This window comes from Lissotriton helveticus, chromosome 1_1, assembly GCF_964261635.1.
Source record: "Lissotriton helveticus chromosome 1_1, aLisHel1.1, whole genome shotgun sequence".
In the NCBI taxonomy this organism is placed as follows: domain Eukaryota; kingdom Metazoa; phylum Chordata; class Amphibia; order Caudata; family Salamandridae; genus Lissotriton; species Lissotriton helveticus.
Genome location: NC_136057.1, coordinates 1,557,433,896 through 1,557,449,329, shown reverse-complemented (window position 1 = coordinate 1,557,449,329; position 15,434 = coordinate 1,557,433,896).

Genomic DNA, 15,434 nt, shown 5'->3' with positions numbered 1-15,434 from the left:
AAAACTGTGAACATGTTATTGCTGCTAAAAGTATTGATCGATCAAATGTAAAATTGTTTTAATTGATTTGAAATGTTTTAAATTTGTTCTCTGAAATTTTGATGTATTGATTTATGTACTAATAAACTCGTTAGTGATTGTTACATGTTTGTCTGGAATCCCTGGGGGCAGAATAGCAAGTGGTAGAGTAGAAGCCATGTCGCACAGAGGTCACTTACCTGAGGAAAAGTTAGTGCGGGTTGGGCAGAACTGGAAGCACTAATTAGGGTTTCTGTATAAATGTATGAGTAAATGATAGCAAAGAGTTTGCTGGCAAAACTTCTATTGTGATATCACCTAGTAAGGGTCACACGGAAGGAGTAGCAGGTTTGTCTAAGCTTGATTGATAGCAAAGGGGTTCGCTGGTGAAACTTTTGACTTACTATATATCCCAAAGTGGATGAGTCGAAGGAGTAGCAGGTTCTCTAATGCTTGTGTGAAGGATAGGCAGAAGGGATCTATCCGCAGTATATGAAAAGTAAACGTAAGAGATTTACTTGCAGTGAAACAAGTCTTTTCTTTCTAGACACTCGACTACAGTGGCGAATGTGTTTGCGTTGTGAATTAAACAGAGCACTTGCACTTTAAAGGGTAGAAATCGAAGTTTTCCTTACCTTTTGAAGGAGGGAGTCAGTTGCGGAGCTGCGCTGACGTCACTCAGTGCCGCGCTGGTATTGGCTGAGACAGCGGGTGTGTAGCTGAGACAGCATTGTAAAGGAGGGGTGAGCATAGGAGTGTGGGAACTCGTTTACGAGAAACGCCGCGCACCCATTGATTGAAATTGTTTGAAACCGCCTATTTGATTAGTTGCAGAAAAATAAAAGACGCATTTGTATTGGAAGTGATTTTGTAAACAAAGTAATTTGCAGAAAAGTATATGTGGTATCCAACTCATCCCCAGACTAGACCTGACCCGAGATATCAAGGTTTTGCGAGGGATCAGTGGAAGTCAGCTAGATATACCATTATGTACGGAAGCAAGAGAAAAATGACATTTGTAGACAAAGTAAAGAATTATTTCAAGAAAGACAAACCCATCAAAACTAGAGAAGGAGTTATTATTCCACCACCTAATACTCCCTAATCATTTATGTTGTTTGACAGAGGCTACCATGCTTGTGTATGGTTAGAGAATTGGGTGGAATATACTAAAGATGACGGAATCTTAGCATTTCCTTTAGAAGGGACATTTAATGGCAGAATTCTGTTCAACCTGAGAACCCGAATGAATGAATTGCATCCCATCAATCAATCAATCAATCAATCATAACACTTGTATAGCGCGCTACTCACCCGGAAGGGTCTCAAGGTGCTTGGGGGAAGGGGGTCGCTACTGCTCGAACAGCCAGGTCTTGAGTTGTCTCCTGAAGGCGAGGTGGTCCTGGGTCAGCCGAAGGTGGATGGGGAGGGAGTTCCATGTCTTGGCCGCCAGGTAGGAGAAGGATCTGCCTCCGGCGGTGGCTCTTCGGATGTGTGGTACGGCGGCGAGGGCGAGGCCAGCAGACCGTAGCTGGCGGGTGGGCGTGTGGAAGGTCAGGCGGTCGTTGTGGTACTTGGGGCCCAGGTTGTGGAGAGACTTGTGTGCGTGGGTGAGGAGCCTGAACGTGATCCTCTTTTTTTTTTTTTTTTTTTTTTTTAGTCCTCATCTTCACCATGGTTGTAATCTGTCGGAACTATGGGCAGTAAAGAATGGCGTATTGAGGAATTGACATGGTGTCTCAGTCGAAGACTGGTAAGGGTATAAATGATGTACTGATCTACCTACAGCTATGTCGTTCACCCTGCCACTTTTTAGCCTTGTTACCTGTTGTTCAGATTTTACCATTAGCCTGTTACCACCATTACTTTTAACACCAATTCGCCAAGAAAGAGGGCGTAGATGTTTTAGCAGGGAGAGTATATCATGGCTTCATAATCATCGGACCAGGGGAGAAAAAAACAAAACAGCTCCAAACTAATGAGACCAATCAAGTAAATGCCAAAAAGCTCTTTTCTCTGGTTTCCCGGCCCTGGCAAGGTCAATTTTAGAAATTTGTAACATGGATGAACACCAGTCATGCAACGATGGAGGAGAAACCTCTTTCCACCGCTTGCAAATTTCTCTGCGGGCCACCAAGATAGAGTAAAACAAGAGATTGTTAGCAGAACTTCGCACTTGATCCACTACACCAAAGATTACCAGCCGAAGGTCTATAGCCACTGTGGATCCAATTGAAGATGTTAATTTGTTGCTAATTGAATCCCAATATGACTTCAAGTATGAACACTCATAAAACATGTGTGCGTCTGAGGCTGCCGCTAAACCACACCGGGCACATGCCGCTGGTTCCCCTGTTGAAAATTTAGACAGTCTCTGGGGAGAGTAGTAGGCCCTATGAAGGGTAAAAAGATGGTTCCTGCGGAGCCAGGCAGGTTTAACTATGTCCCAGAGTACTTTACAGGAGGTTAGCCATAAATCGTTTACATTCAAGGAAGGCAACAAAGAACTCCATAATGATACTGGGAGATTGAATTCCCCATCAATCTCTTCTAAGATTAGGTTGTACCAAAGAGACACCTCCTTGGGTGCAGGTGTTTTATCCAACAAAGAGGACTCCAGTTGGCTACCTTCTCCCAGGGTCGGATTGAAACGATGCGGAGCTCTAGCTGACTGTGCTTGTGCCCAGCTTGATATTTGCAAAAACTTAAGTCTAGAGAGGTTGGGGCCCACCTTGCTCATTAGATGTTCCCAAGAAAGCATTGCCCCTTCCACAAACAAGTCACCCCATGTTGAGATTCCTGCCACTATTAATGGACTTGCAAGTGTGTCGTTTGCCCAACCCGGGGGGGCAGGGAGATCCCATATAGGGGATCTGTTCGAGTGGTAACCTAGTTTAGTAGCAACTCTAAGATTAAACCAAGTCTTTGCTAGGCCCTGTAGCACCTTCAGCTTAACCTTCTTGAAGAATTTGGGGTCTCCAAACTTAAAAAGAAAACCAGACTGCCCCAATCCTTCACACTGTAACAATGCTGTGAACATCATCCCTATGCCCTGATCTGATGGGATCTTTAGCAACATTCGGGCATGTGTCATCTGAAAGGCCCACGCATAAATCTGAAGGTCGGGGCCAGCCAAACCTCCTTTCTCCCTGCGACGCCTTAACTTCTTCCAAGCTATTCTTACGTTCTTATTCTTCCAGATAAATGAGGAGATATCACTCTGCATCTTGGCTATTAAAGTTGTGTCAAAATATAGTGGTATACTGTTAAAAATGAAAGTCAACTTAGGTAAAATAGACATTTTTACAAGATTGGCACGACCCAGGACTGTCAGTGGGAGATGCCCCCAAGCTCCCAAAAGCTTCCTACATTCTTTAGCAACCAAAGTGAAGTTAATAGAGGCAATCGAGTTAATGTCTTTAACAATTCTTAGGCCTAGATACCTCATATTATCACTTAATTGCTCAGAAAACCCTGTTACTACGCTGTTCCATGCCATAACCTCGGTCTTGGAGGCATTGACCTCGTACCCTGATATTCTACCGAATTCCAATGCTAGATTTATAGCTGCCGGAAATGCGGTGCTAATATCTGACGACATGATCATAATGTCGTCTGCATACAGGGACACTTTTTTCTCCCAATCTCCATATCTGAAAGGCAAGATGTTATTGTCCTCCCGAATTTTTTGAGCAAACGGCTCGATATAGAGGTCGAAAAGCAGGGGGGATAGAGGGCAACCCTGCCTAGTGTCCCTGGTAATATTAAATGGGTCTGACAGGCCGCCATTAACCAAGACGGAAGCTGATGGGTTATGGTAAAGGAGTTTCACCGCTCTGCGGAAAGCCTGGCCCACGCCGAATTTTTCCAGGGCCCCCGACAGGTACAGCCAATTGACCCTGTCGAAGGCCTTGGTGACGTCAAGCGTGAGAATTGCAAGTGGCATAGAGGATCTAGTTGCAATATCGATTGCTCCAATCAGGTCGTACGTCAGCTCGAAGAGCTGCCGACCCTTCACAAAGCCCTTTTGGTTGGAATGTAGGACTGATGGAACTACCTGACCCAGCCTCTTAGCTAAAAGGGACGTAAAGATCTTATAGTCAGCGTTAAGAATAGAGATGGGGCGGTAAGATCCGCAATCGGTGGGTGCCTTGCCTGGTTTCAGAATGAGAGTGATAGAAGCGTTATTCCAAGATATGGGCGGCAAGACCCCTTCCTGTAATACCTCATTGAATAAAGTAACAAGGAAAGGTTCAATGACGCCCGTGAGATGTTTATATATCTCCGCAGGCAGACCATCCGGCCCCGCCGCCTTACCCCCTTTACTATTACGTATGGCAGTCACCACCTCTTCTTCCGTAACAGCCTGATCTAAAAAAGCACTTTGTTCTAATGAAATTGAAGGCAAGGAGATACAACTCAGCCAGACCTTTATACTTTCAAGAGAGATGTTATTGTCCTCTTGGTAGATGGATTGAAAAAAATCTTTAAAGGCTGATCTTATTTCTAGATCAGAGGAAACCAAACCAGAACTTGTTGTTATGGACCCTATGTTATTACGCGTCCGATCGGTTCTAGCCTTCCAAGCTAGTAGTTTGCCTGCGCTTTCTCCAAATTCAAAATGGGCCAGTTTACTTGCTTCCCACCTTTGGAGGATGCGCTGATTGAGTACTGAAGCCAGTTGGCCCTTGAGTTCCAGCAACTTCTCTTGATTGGCCTGTATAATGGTATTGGGGGCGTTGCTGGAGATCTCTAACTCAGTTTGAACCTGTAGCAAGTTGGCCTCAATAGATGCCACTTCTTGAATATACTGCCTCCTACGGAAAGTAGTTTTATTCTTGATAACCCCTCGCAAACAACACTTGAAGGCATCCCAAACTGAGCTAGAGCACGCAGAACCGATGTTGACTAGAAAAAATTCTTGTGCTTCTGCTCTAATATACTCAAGATCATCAGGGGATGTAAGAAGGGACCTATCAATAGACCATGACCTAGTCGGAAGTTGTATCAGGTCTTCAAACTCTAGAAGAACTGCAGAGTGGTCCGACAAGTGTGATGGTAAATATGTGACATTCTTTACTAAGTTAAGCAAAGCTCTGCTAGTTAAAAAGAAATCAATCCTGGAACGATGGTGATATTTGAAATTGCGGAAAGAAAAACCGGTGCTCTGCCCTGACCTTTCTCTCCAAATATCTATAATACCATATTGACGCATGGCCTTAAGTAAAAAAAATTCTAGATTTAGATAAGGTAAGTTGTCGACTAGAGGGGATTTTTTCTACCAAAGGGTCAAGTACGATATTAAAATCTCCTGCAATTATAACAGGTTCTGAAAAGTGCAGAAGTTCAGAAAATAATGTCTCCAAAGCCGAGGGGTCGTCTCGGTTTGGCCCGTAATAACCAGCTATCGTAAAGCGAGAACCTCCTATGACCACCGTGGCTATCGCCCATCTGCCTGCGGGGTCTACTTTTTGCGCTATAAGTTTAGTAGTAATAGTTTTCTTAAAAAGAATGGTGACCCCTCTAGTTGTAACCGTTTGAGAAGTGGAAACTGACAGATCTATCCAACTGTTTTTATTTACCATATCGAGTAACTCGGCCTCAACCAAGTGTGCCTCCTGAAGTATAATGACCTGCGCATCAAAATCCCGTAAATATTGTAAGATCTTATTTGATCTGGGTTTGGTGCGCAGGCCATTAATATTCCAGGAGAGAATCTTAATGGTACTCATAAGTGGCATATTTCACGAAGGTAGACGATGCAGACAAACAACCCCTACTCTTTATCTGAGATATAAAATCTGTCCATTTTCTAGTATTAATGGTTGAATTGTCAACAACCAATTCGAAGATGAGGAACATTATATATTTTTTGTACCCTTACCCTCATCCCAGTGGAGTCCCACCCCCCTCCCTTAAGGAACCTTGTATGTCTAACCGGAACTCGTCCGGTTTGTGGTACCCCTGACCCATTCTGAGCCCCCACGAAGCATATCGTTATAGTGTTAGGGACTATTGTACCTTCTTTTATAAACCCATCACATCTATAAGTGCCAGTGCTGTTGTTATATTATATGTGTTGTATTATAACTCGGCTTGAGATTTATCGTTTTTTTTTTTTCTTCCTGTCTTTCCTTCTCACTCCTTTTTATCTTTTTTTTCCTTTTTTTTTCCTTTTCCTTCTCTTTCCCTCCCTTTCCCTTCCTTTCCCTTCCCTTTCCCTTCTCTTTTTTTCCACTTTTATTTTCCGTTTTGATTCCTTCCCCTTTTTTTTTATAAATTATTTTGTGCTTAACATTTTGAAAAAGAAAGAAAGAATCACCCCACTTTTTTTTTCTCTAATTAAAGGTTAAGGTGGGGCTGTGATCATGGAGACTATAATCATGGAGACTGCTATCCCCATTGACCTTATGCCAAGATGAAAATAGTCATACCCCAGTTCGTTCTCTCAGCCCATACCTGATCTGCCACTAGCCCCACTAGGAGCACTTAGGGTCATCAGAAGCTCGTCTGCAGCCTGTACTGAGTGAATATTGTACATTTTATTGTTGAGCATGATCTTCAACGCTGCCGGAAAGCTCAACTGTACTGACGCACCCAACTTCTTAAAGGCCTCCATCCTCCTGCCCAACTCCCACTGTATATCCAGGGTGGCCCTTGAAAGGTCAGATCTTATTTGGAAGGTGAAGTCATCTCCTGATAGGGACTTTTGCTTCAGAGCTAGATTGAGAATATGGTCCTTCAGAGTGTATGTATGAAAGTTGACCAATATCTTCCGGGGCTTAGTCCTCTGTAAATTTCGCCTGAAGGGGTCCCTGTGTACCATCTGGATGTCAGTCTTCAGCTCCTCTTCAGGATAAGATAGATTTAGAGATTTTTTTATAAGTTGTATGATGAAGGTCTTTATATCCGATCCTTCTCGTCCTTCAGGGACATTTAGAATGCGAATGTTACATCGCCTTGCATTATTTTCCAGAACCTCCATCCTTTCTGCTAGAGCAGTATCCTCTCTTTTAAGTTTGACTATATCGACCTTGGCGTTTGCCAACTCAAGAGACATCCCAGCCACTGTCTCTTCCAGCACGCCAGTTCTTGCAAAAAGACCATCTATCTTACTGTCTAATGATTCACAGTATGATCTGATCTCTCTCTGAATTTTAGACGACTCTTCAAACCCCCGTTTAATGTCTGCTGACAAATTTGTAAACATGGGTAGTAATGAAGCAATTGTGGGATCTGGAGGGATGCTGGCGACAGACGCAGGAAGTTTGGGTAGCATGTCAGAGGTGGAAGGGGCACTTAGAGAGACTGAGACAACAGACTCCAAGCATGTTTCAACCTCGGTGCGTATGCATTCGCCCGAAGAACTGCAGAAAACAACCCCCGCAGGGCCGGTAGCTGCCTCTAAGGTAGTGGAAGCTACACATGACTCCAAAGAACCGCTGGGGCTGGTATTATTTATAATGCCTGATGCAGCTGGTGGTGTCGTGAGTGAGAGAACAGGGTTTGTCTCTATTGGAGTAATGTTTGGGGGTATGCCTTCTGCCCCCCCAGGTTGAACTTCATTTCGCCCCTTCTCCATAATCTGAAGACTTGAGAGCGCGGTCAAAGGTATGCCTGGTAGGAGAGACTCAGGAGGAGGATAGCTGTCTGCCAAGTTTAGGACCTGAGGGATGGCCTTAAAATAGGATCGCAGTGATGGTGTAATCTTAGAACTTGAATCGAGAGCTACTTTGGCCGGCTTAGACTTTTTAGCACGTTTAGGTTTTGCCTCGAAGGAAAGATAGGAAGAGTTTTTAGGAGGCGTTTTAGTAGTATTACTGCTACTCAAATTAGTCAGCTCAGGGCACGCTTCAGCAGAGTCCTGGGTTGCTTTCCCAAAGACCAACCTGGCTTCAAGGGCAAAGGCAGGGGCAGGGGGACCACTTGAGCCCTCATTCTTTCTATTAGCTTTTCCTCCCCTGTTTTGTTTCTGATTTCTGCTGCCATTGTTATTGTCACTACAGCCTCTGCTAGCTGTTACTGCGTGTAACTTTAAAGGGGCCTCAGCTTTGCTCATATAAAAGCTCCTTAAGGTGGCCACACGGGGGGTTTTAACCTGGTCACACTCCCCCTGCTTAATATTGTAACTCCCCACTGACTCTGATCCTGACCCTACGGCATGCAGCTTAGAGCACTGGATATCTGCTGCTAACCTCCCTGCTGACCTCCCACTCAGCACTCCCTTCACCTCGCATGTTGCAGCAGAGTCCGTAGAGGTCTGTGGCACATCAAACACTGTATCTGCAGTCAGACTCCAGGCGGCCGCCGTCACCGCTGTGCCTACTCGCTCAAACCCGTTCTTGGTCTCCTGCCCTTTCCCCGCCGAAACTGCAGAAAAACGGGGGCCTCCACGAAGAGACCGTAGATGCCTCCCCCGGCGGAGCTCCAGGGCGGCTTGAGACCACTTCCACAATGCTAAGGGCTCGAGCAATGCTGGATCTGCTACGGGCTCGACTACTGGAGCCGCGTGGAGGCGAGCCGGAGCAGGCTGGAACACGCCCCTCTGCTTACTCATGAACACGGACACGGTCGGCTCGAAGCAAACCAGGTGAATGACTCCGTTTTTTCCTCCTTCCAACAACTTCCAATTACTCGGCAGTTTAACGTGGAAACCGTCCTCTCGAGGCAAAGACAACCGCATAAGCTCCGCAAGGGCTCAGAGCGGAGTACCGCGGCAGCTAGCCGACTGCCACCATGTTCCTCCCCAGCCTTGAACGTGATCCTCTTGTTGACGGGGAGCCAGTGCAGGTTCCTCAGGTGGCCGGAGATGTGGCTGCGTCGAGGGATGTCCAGGATGAGTCGGGCAGAGGCGTTCTGGATGCGTTGTAGTCTTTTCTGTAGCTTGGCTGTGGTTCCGGCGTAGAGGGTGTTTCCGTAGTCCAGCCGGCTGGTGACGAGGGCCTGGGTGACCATCTTCCTGGTTTCGATCGGGATCCATCGGAAGATCTTGCGGAGCATGCGGAGGGTGTGAAAGCATGAAGAGGAGGGAGGAGTCCAGGATGAAGCCTAGGTTGCGTGCGTGGTCTGTCGGCTTGGGGGCGGTGCCCAGGGCTGGAGGCCACCAGGAGTCGTCCCAGGCGGAGGGTGATGGTCCAAGGATGAGGACTTCCGTCTTGTCTGAGTTCAGTTTCAGGCGGCTGTTCTTCATCCACTCGGCGACGTCTTTCATCCCTTCGTGGAGGCTGGTTCTGGCGGTGTCGGGGTCTCTGGTGAGGGAGAGGATCAGCTGGGTGTCGTCAGCGTAGGAGATGATGTTGAGGTTGTGTTGGTGTGCGATGGCTGCGAGAGGTCTCATGTAGATGTTGAAGAGGGTGGGGCTGAGTGAGGATCCTTGCGGGACGCCGCAGATGACTTCAGTGGCCTCGGAACGAAACGGGGGGAGGCGGACTCTCTGTGTTCTTCCAGCGAGGAACGAGATAATCCACTTCAATGCCTTCTTAGACCAAGACTAACGCAATATGAGGCATTAGAAGAATGGGAAATAGAGGCTTTGAGCGAGACAGACCCAGAATGGACAAAGGGTTAGGCTAAATTTTATCCGAAGGTACAGAGAGAGACCCGAGAGAAGAGAATGAAAGACTGGAGACAGAACATGATGGTAGAAGGACTGTACCCTGTAATAACAGTAGAAGAGCCCATGGGAGGGAAAAGGACAGAGAAAACAAAGCATTTAATGACCAGTGGTGATTCAGACAATGATTATCTGGAGGATTTGTTAATGAAGAATCCACCACCTTATAATGAGGAACCTAGATCCCTAAGTACGAGAAAACCATTTCTGAAACCTAATTATGATGAGGGACCGAGTATGACAAATCCAAGTGCCCCGAATTATAACCCTCCTTTGATTCCGCAGATAGTACATGAAACCTTCATGGATAAGGTACTGCAGAATAGAGAACGAGAAACTTTAGTTAAACAAAGGACAGAACTAATTCAGAAAATCTCCCAATTGAATACAAGTCCTGAAGCTCTGACAATTCCAGTAACTATTGGACCAGTTGTTTCTCTGTACGGGGATAAGCAAAGTAGTCCGAAAACTCCAATTATAACCCCATCTGTAGTACAGCCAAGAAAAGAAGAGCCCTTAATAGTAGATGATCAGGCAAGTGAATGTGAATCTGTGATTTCCTTGATGGATTTAGCGATAAGGGAGCCAGAAGGGAGCTCACAGAGAAAGAACACTCCTTTTAGTTCAAGAGAAGTTCAAATTGAGTCATCGTCCGGTACCAGGAGTGCTACGGTGGTGACTCCTGAAGAAATTGACAGATGGACCTGAGAATTAGAGAAACCAAATCCTCAGCCAGATATATACAAACTGAGAATAGAATTGGAGGAACTGATGGCTGGGAATGAGGGGTTGGACAGACTGAACACCCTTAGTGAAGAAGAATTGTTGTTTATTTGCAAAAGTATCACCCGTAATACCCGAGTGTTCCATGAGCAATAAATGGACACTGCGGCTAGCATGGGAATAGATATTGGCAGATCTAAAGTGTTGCAAAAACCATACAGAGTAGAATTCTCAGACAAAGATTTGGAAAACATGAAAGTGTCAGGGAAAAATGTGCAGATGAGAGAATTGTTAAACCTGTTACAAAAATGGGGAGAATTAGAAAAATGGAAAGCCAGGTGGGCAAAGAAAAAAGAGGAAATTAGATCTAAACAGATGACTTCTGAATATGTTTTAAAAGAAGCAGAAAAGGTGGAAAAATGATATCCTATGCGAGAAGTGCCAGGTGGAGGATATGTACATGTTCCATGTTCCTGACAGGATATTGTGTCCTTTACAAATGACTTCCCAAAATTACGAGAAAAACCTGTAGAATGGTACAGACAGGTCGAGAGATTTGTGAAAGTTCAAAAATGTCTTCTGAAAGATCTAGATGGTTTCCTTGACATTGTAGTTCCTGTAGATTTATGGACAGAATGTAAAATTGCTGTTGATTGGCCTAGTGAAGAGTTCCCTAGAGACCCGAAGACAGGGGCTCCTTCAGGAGATGTGATGAGAAAGTACAACCAGGTAATGTTGTATTTGAAGGGAATGGTGACTGCAAAAGAAACTGATTGGACCCGAATAGATAGAACTACCCAGAATCGAGATGAAACTGTACATTCTTACTATGTACGACTGTTACAGGTGTTCAAGACATACAGTGGCCTGGATAACATTGAGATGAAGGACATGACCCACTTCATTTATCGATTTGTGTTAGGGTTAAGGCCTGAGATTTCACAGTGGATCAAAGACAATAAAATTTGCTGGCAAGCTAAACCAATTAATGAAGTCCTGAAGTCTGTCCCGAATTAGCAGTTCCCTATTTTGAACCGAGTTTATATAATAGCACTTATAATAACATGTCGCAATATGAATGTTTTTTTTTTTTCTCACTATGGTGTGACTAAGAAGCATATAAGTTTGCCCATGTTAAAATTGCTTACTTATAACAATAGTTAAACATATGTGAACCACGTATTACTAATGTTGGCAAGGGCTTTACTGGAATCACTGTAGTCTATTGCCGTTAGGAACACCTATGTTATTGGAGATGCAGTATGTTGTTTCTATAACAAATTACAAATCTGTTACCATAACAAATTACAAATTTGTTACTACAACATTGTGACCTGGCCCCTATGGCCAGCCTGCCTTATTATTTCCTTTTCCCCATACCGATTTCCCACGAGCCCATTTCTTGTAACTTTGAAAAGATGACATTTTTATTTTGCGGTAATAGAATATTTAGCACTTTGGGGTCTTATTCTCAGTTCACTGATGTTCTCTGTTTGAATTCTTAGCGATCTGTGGGCATTCTTTAAAATGCTGGGGGCCCTTTGAATGGACATTGGCACTATTTCCATATAGGCGAGTGCAGCTTTGGACCTTCCAATATGGCTGCCGTTTTCCGCCTTCTGTTCCGCTCTTGTTATACTCTTGCTATTTGCCCGAGTTAAAATTATTTTCAAGTATGATAATCTTAATTAGCCGCCAACATTAGATCTACAGAATACTTTTATACGTGGCATACATTTAAAATAAATGAGGGCTATGCGACTGTATGTTTAGGGCAATACGGTGCTTCCGTGATTATTTTTTCAAAGAAAGTAATATCTTGTTTTTACTTTGCTCTAATCCCCGTCGCATTCAGGGATAATACTTTTACCCAGTCGGTTGTTGGGTTTTCATTCTGAAAGTCCAGTCTCATACAACCTCCATGTTTTCCCAACATGGCTACAGCTTTTTGAGGCCGGCTTCGTGCCTTATATCAGATGGCCGACACGGAGTGCTGCCGGCATAAATTGGTACATATGTACTTGTTTTTTGGAATAGGAAGCACAATAAATAACCGAAATAACCGATTTGAGTACAAAACATTCATTTAGTGGGCCGCTGGGCTTATGTCCCAAAGGTTTATCTTTACCTTACCCCCATACATTACAAATATGGCTGCCATTGATGGATTTCGGCTTCTGGCCTAACACAAGATGGCCGACATGAAGTGCCGGCGGCGGGCGTTTGGAACACAGGTGTGTCCCATTTGGGATTAGGTAGCACTATAAATAACGTGAGCGGGAAGAACACTTTTGTGCCTTAATCCGGGAAGGAAGCCGTTCTCACGCGGTGCGGTACGAAGAATGATGGTGTAGGAAGCATAGGACTTCCTCAAACTTTTTCTGTTATTCCTCCCATGTCGATGGCTATTTTTTCTTCGTTTTTGCACAAAATTTCCTCTGGCTCCCCTCGTGACTGCTGCCCTCCCTCGGTCCTTCGAGCAGCTTTTATCTCCTGCCCGAGCCTCCTCTGGCCCTCGTAAATAGCTCCCTGGTCATTGGAGCTGTCCCGTGCTCCTTTAAACAGGCCGAGGTGGTTGCCATTTTAAAAAAACCTTCAGCAGACCCCCCCATTCTGAGTAATTACCGCCCTATATCCCTTCTCCCCTTCCTCAGCAAAGTTCTGGAGTCGCACGTGACTCACACACTCAGTACCTTCATTGAGGACTCGTGTGTTTTAGATCCCAAACAGGCAGGATTCAGACCTGCGCACTCAAGGGAGGCTGTCATCCTCTCCGTGATGGACGAACTGCGCAGAGGGGCTGATGCTAACATCCGACAAGCCCTTGTCCTTCTGGACTTATCGGCCGCCTTCGACGCGGTCGACCATGGCATTTTGGTCGACCGTATCGAGGAAGCCGGTATCCGAGGGACTGCCCTTGCCTGGGTCCAGTCCTTTTTGACGGGACGAAAACAAGCTGTCAGGCTGTCTCAGTTTTCCGCCACTCAGGTTGAGCTGTCCTGTGGCGTTCCTCAGGGCTCTTCATTATCCCCTCTCCTTTTTAATTTGTACTTGGCCCCGTTACTCCGTGCCCTCCGCGGGTTGAGCGTTACGGCGTTCAACTACGCGGACGATATTCAACTGATTTTTAATATTGACTCTTCCGAGGATTCCATTTCTATCTTCCAAAACACACTCTGTCTCATCAGTGACTGGATGAGCTCAAATCATTTGAAGCTCAACCCCGACAAGACTGAATTAATCCTTGTCGGGGGAGCCTCCAATCCATGGCAATCTTCCATCTGGCCCGCCAGTCTTGGAAGCCCTCCCTCTCCAGTCAACTCTGCCAAAAGTCTGGGCGTCATTATTAGTAATGACCTTTCAATGACTCCTCAGATCAGCGCAGTGGTGTCCGCCAGCCACTTCCAACTCAGGAAACTCCGGAAAATATCCCGCCTTCTTACCATCGAAGCGCTTACGTTAGCACTCTTGGCATTGGTGATTAGTCGACTCGACTATGCCAACGCGCTATACGTCGGCATTCCTGAGTACCAACAGAGAAGACTCCAGCTGATACAGAATCAGGCTGCCCGCCTGATTTTTTACCAGCCTAAAGATCAACACGTCCGTCCACTCTTAAAAAGCCTTCACTGGCTGCCGGTTTCTGCCCGCTGCCAATTCAAACTAGGCTGCATTGTTTTCAAGTCTCTCTCTGGTTTAGGTCCCTCTTTTATTTCTGCTCTTCTCCATCCCTACATTCCGTCCCGTAACTTACGGTCATCTCAAATGGCCTTGCTATCCGTCCCTAGGTTCAAGAGGAAAAAACATGGGGGCTTAAGGTTTTCTCTCTTGGCCCCATCCCTCTGGAACTCCTTCCCTCCCTCCCTCAGATTGGCATCCTCATATTCTGGTTTCAGATCACTTCTCAAAACTTTTCTTTTCACTATCTCATATCCTTAGATCTTGTTTTTCCTCTATCTATTTCCAACACGCCCCAGCACAGCGCCAAGAAACCTAATGGTGTTAGCCGCGCTTTATAAATTCTTTTCAAATCAAATCAAATCAAATCAAGGTAAGCGCTGTAGGGGTTTCTTTTTAAATAGAAACCTGTTGGGCTTGCAAGCTTGTTTGGGACCAACTGAGGACAGTCTTTACTTTTTAGGAGGATAGTGTTTCCCACACTATTACACACTTAGTAAACTGCCACTGGTCCCCAAATGAGTGTTTGAGATTGATAGCTGTGCAGTTATCTGTCATGTTTGTATTGGACATACCCTATCTTGATCGCTTTTGTTTCTAGTACTATTGGGTATTGCAAACTATTGATGAGGATATGCTTAGCTGTAGTATGAAGCCCCCTTAACAATCAAATGTTATAGATGTCTTGGCAATATACTTAGGGTATTGTAAATGGGACATTAGATCTCTGAGTCCCATAATATAGAAAATATTGTGCTGGACATATCCTTTTACATTTGGAATTAGCCTAAAAAAATATGATTCCAATATGCATAAGATCAAAAAAATGGATGTGGTTCATCAAAATTAGATTGATAGACAATATATGTGGCTTTTTTATTTTTCAGAGTCACTCTTGCTGGAACAACCGATTATCTGACCATCTCTCTCTGAGCATAATACTATATAACACCTATAGAGGTAAAGTGATGCACCTACTTGTAGCTGGCTCTGTGTTATCATATATACCTAATATTGGCCCAATACTACCCAATTGGTTTATTACTTCCTCAGGACTGACCCTAGACGTCTTGTCAAATATCTGAAGACGACTCTCTTTTAACTATTTCTGCCCACAACACGACATTTATGTGGTGAGTTATGGTTGAAAAATATTGGTTGGGACACACTTGAGATACCAATTGGGGTAGGGCTTTTATCTAGCACCAAGTATGACCTCTTTTTTAGGGTGCTGAAATACAAAGGTGCTATGATTGAGTTGTATAAGAATGCTCATTGGGAAGGTTGTACAGCTTTTGGTTGTTGGGAACATTGCTTGTTAATTCAGGTTTGTGAATTCCCACTACTATTAAAATTTATGATTGTACTGCTTATGGGAATAGGACCTAGGCAGAGAGTTGTC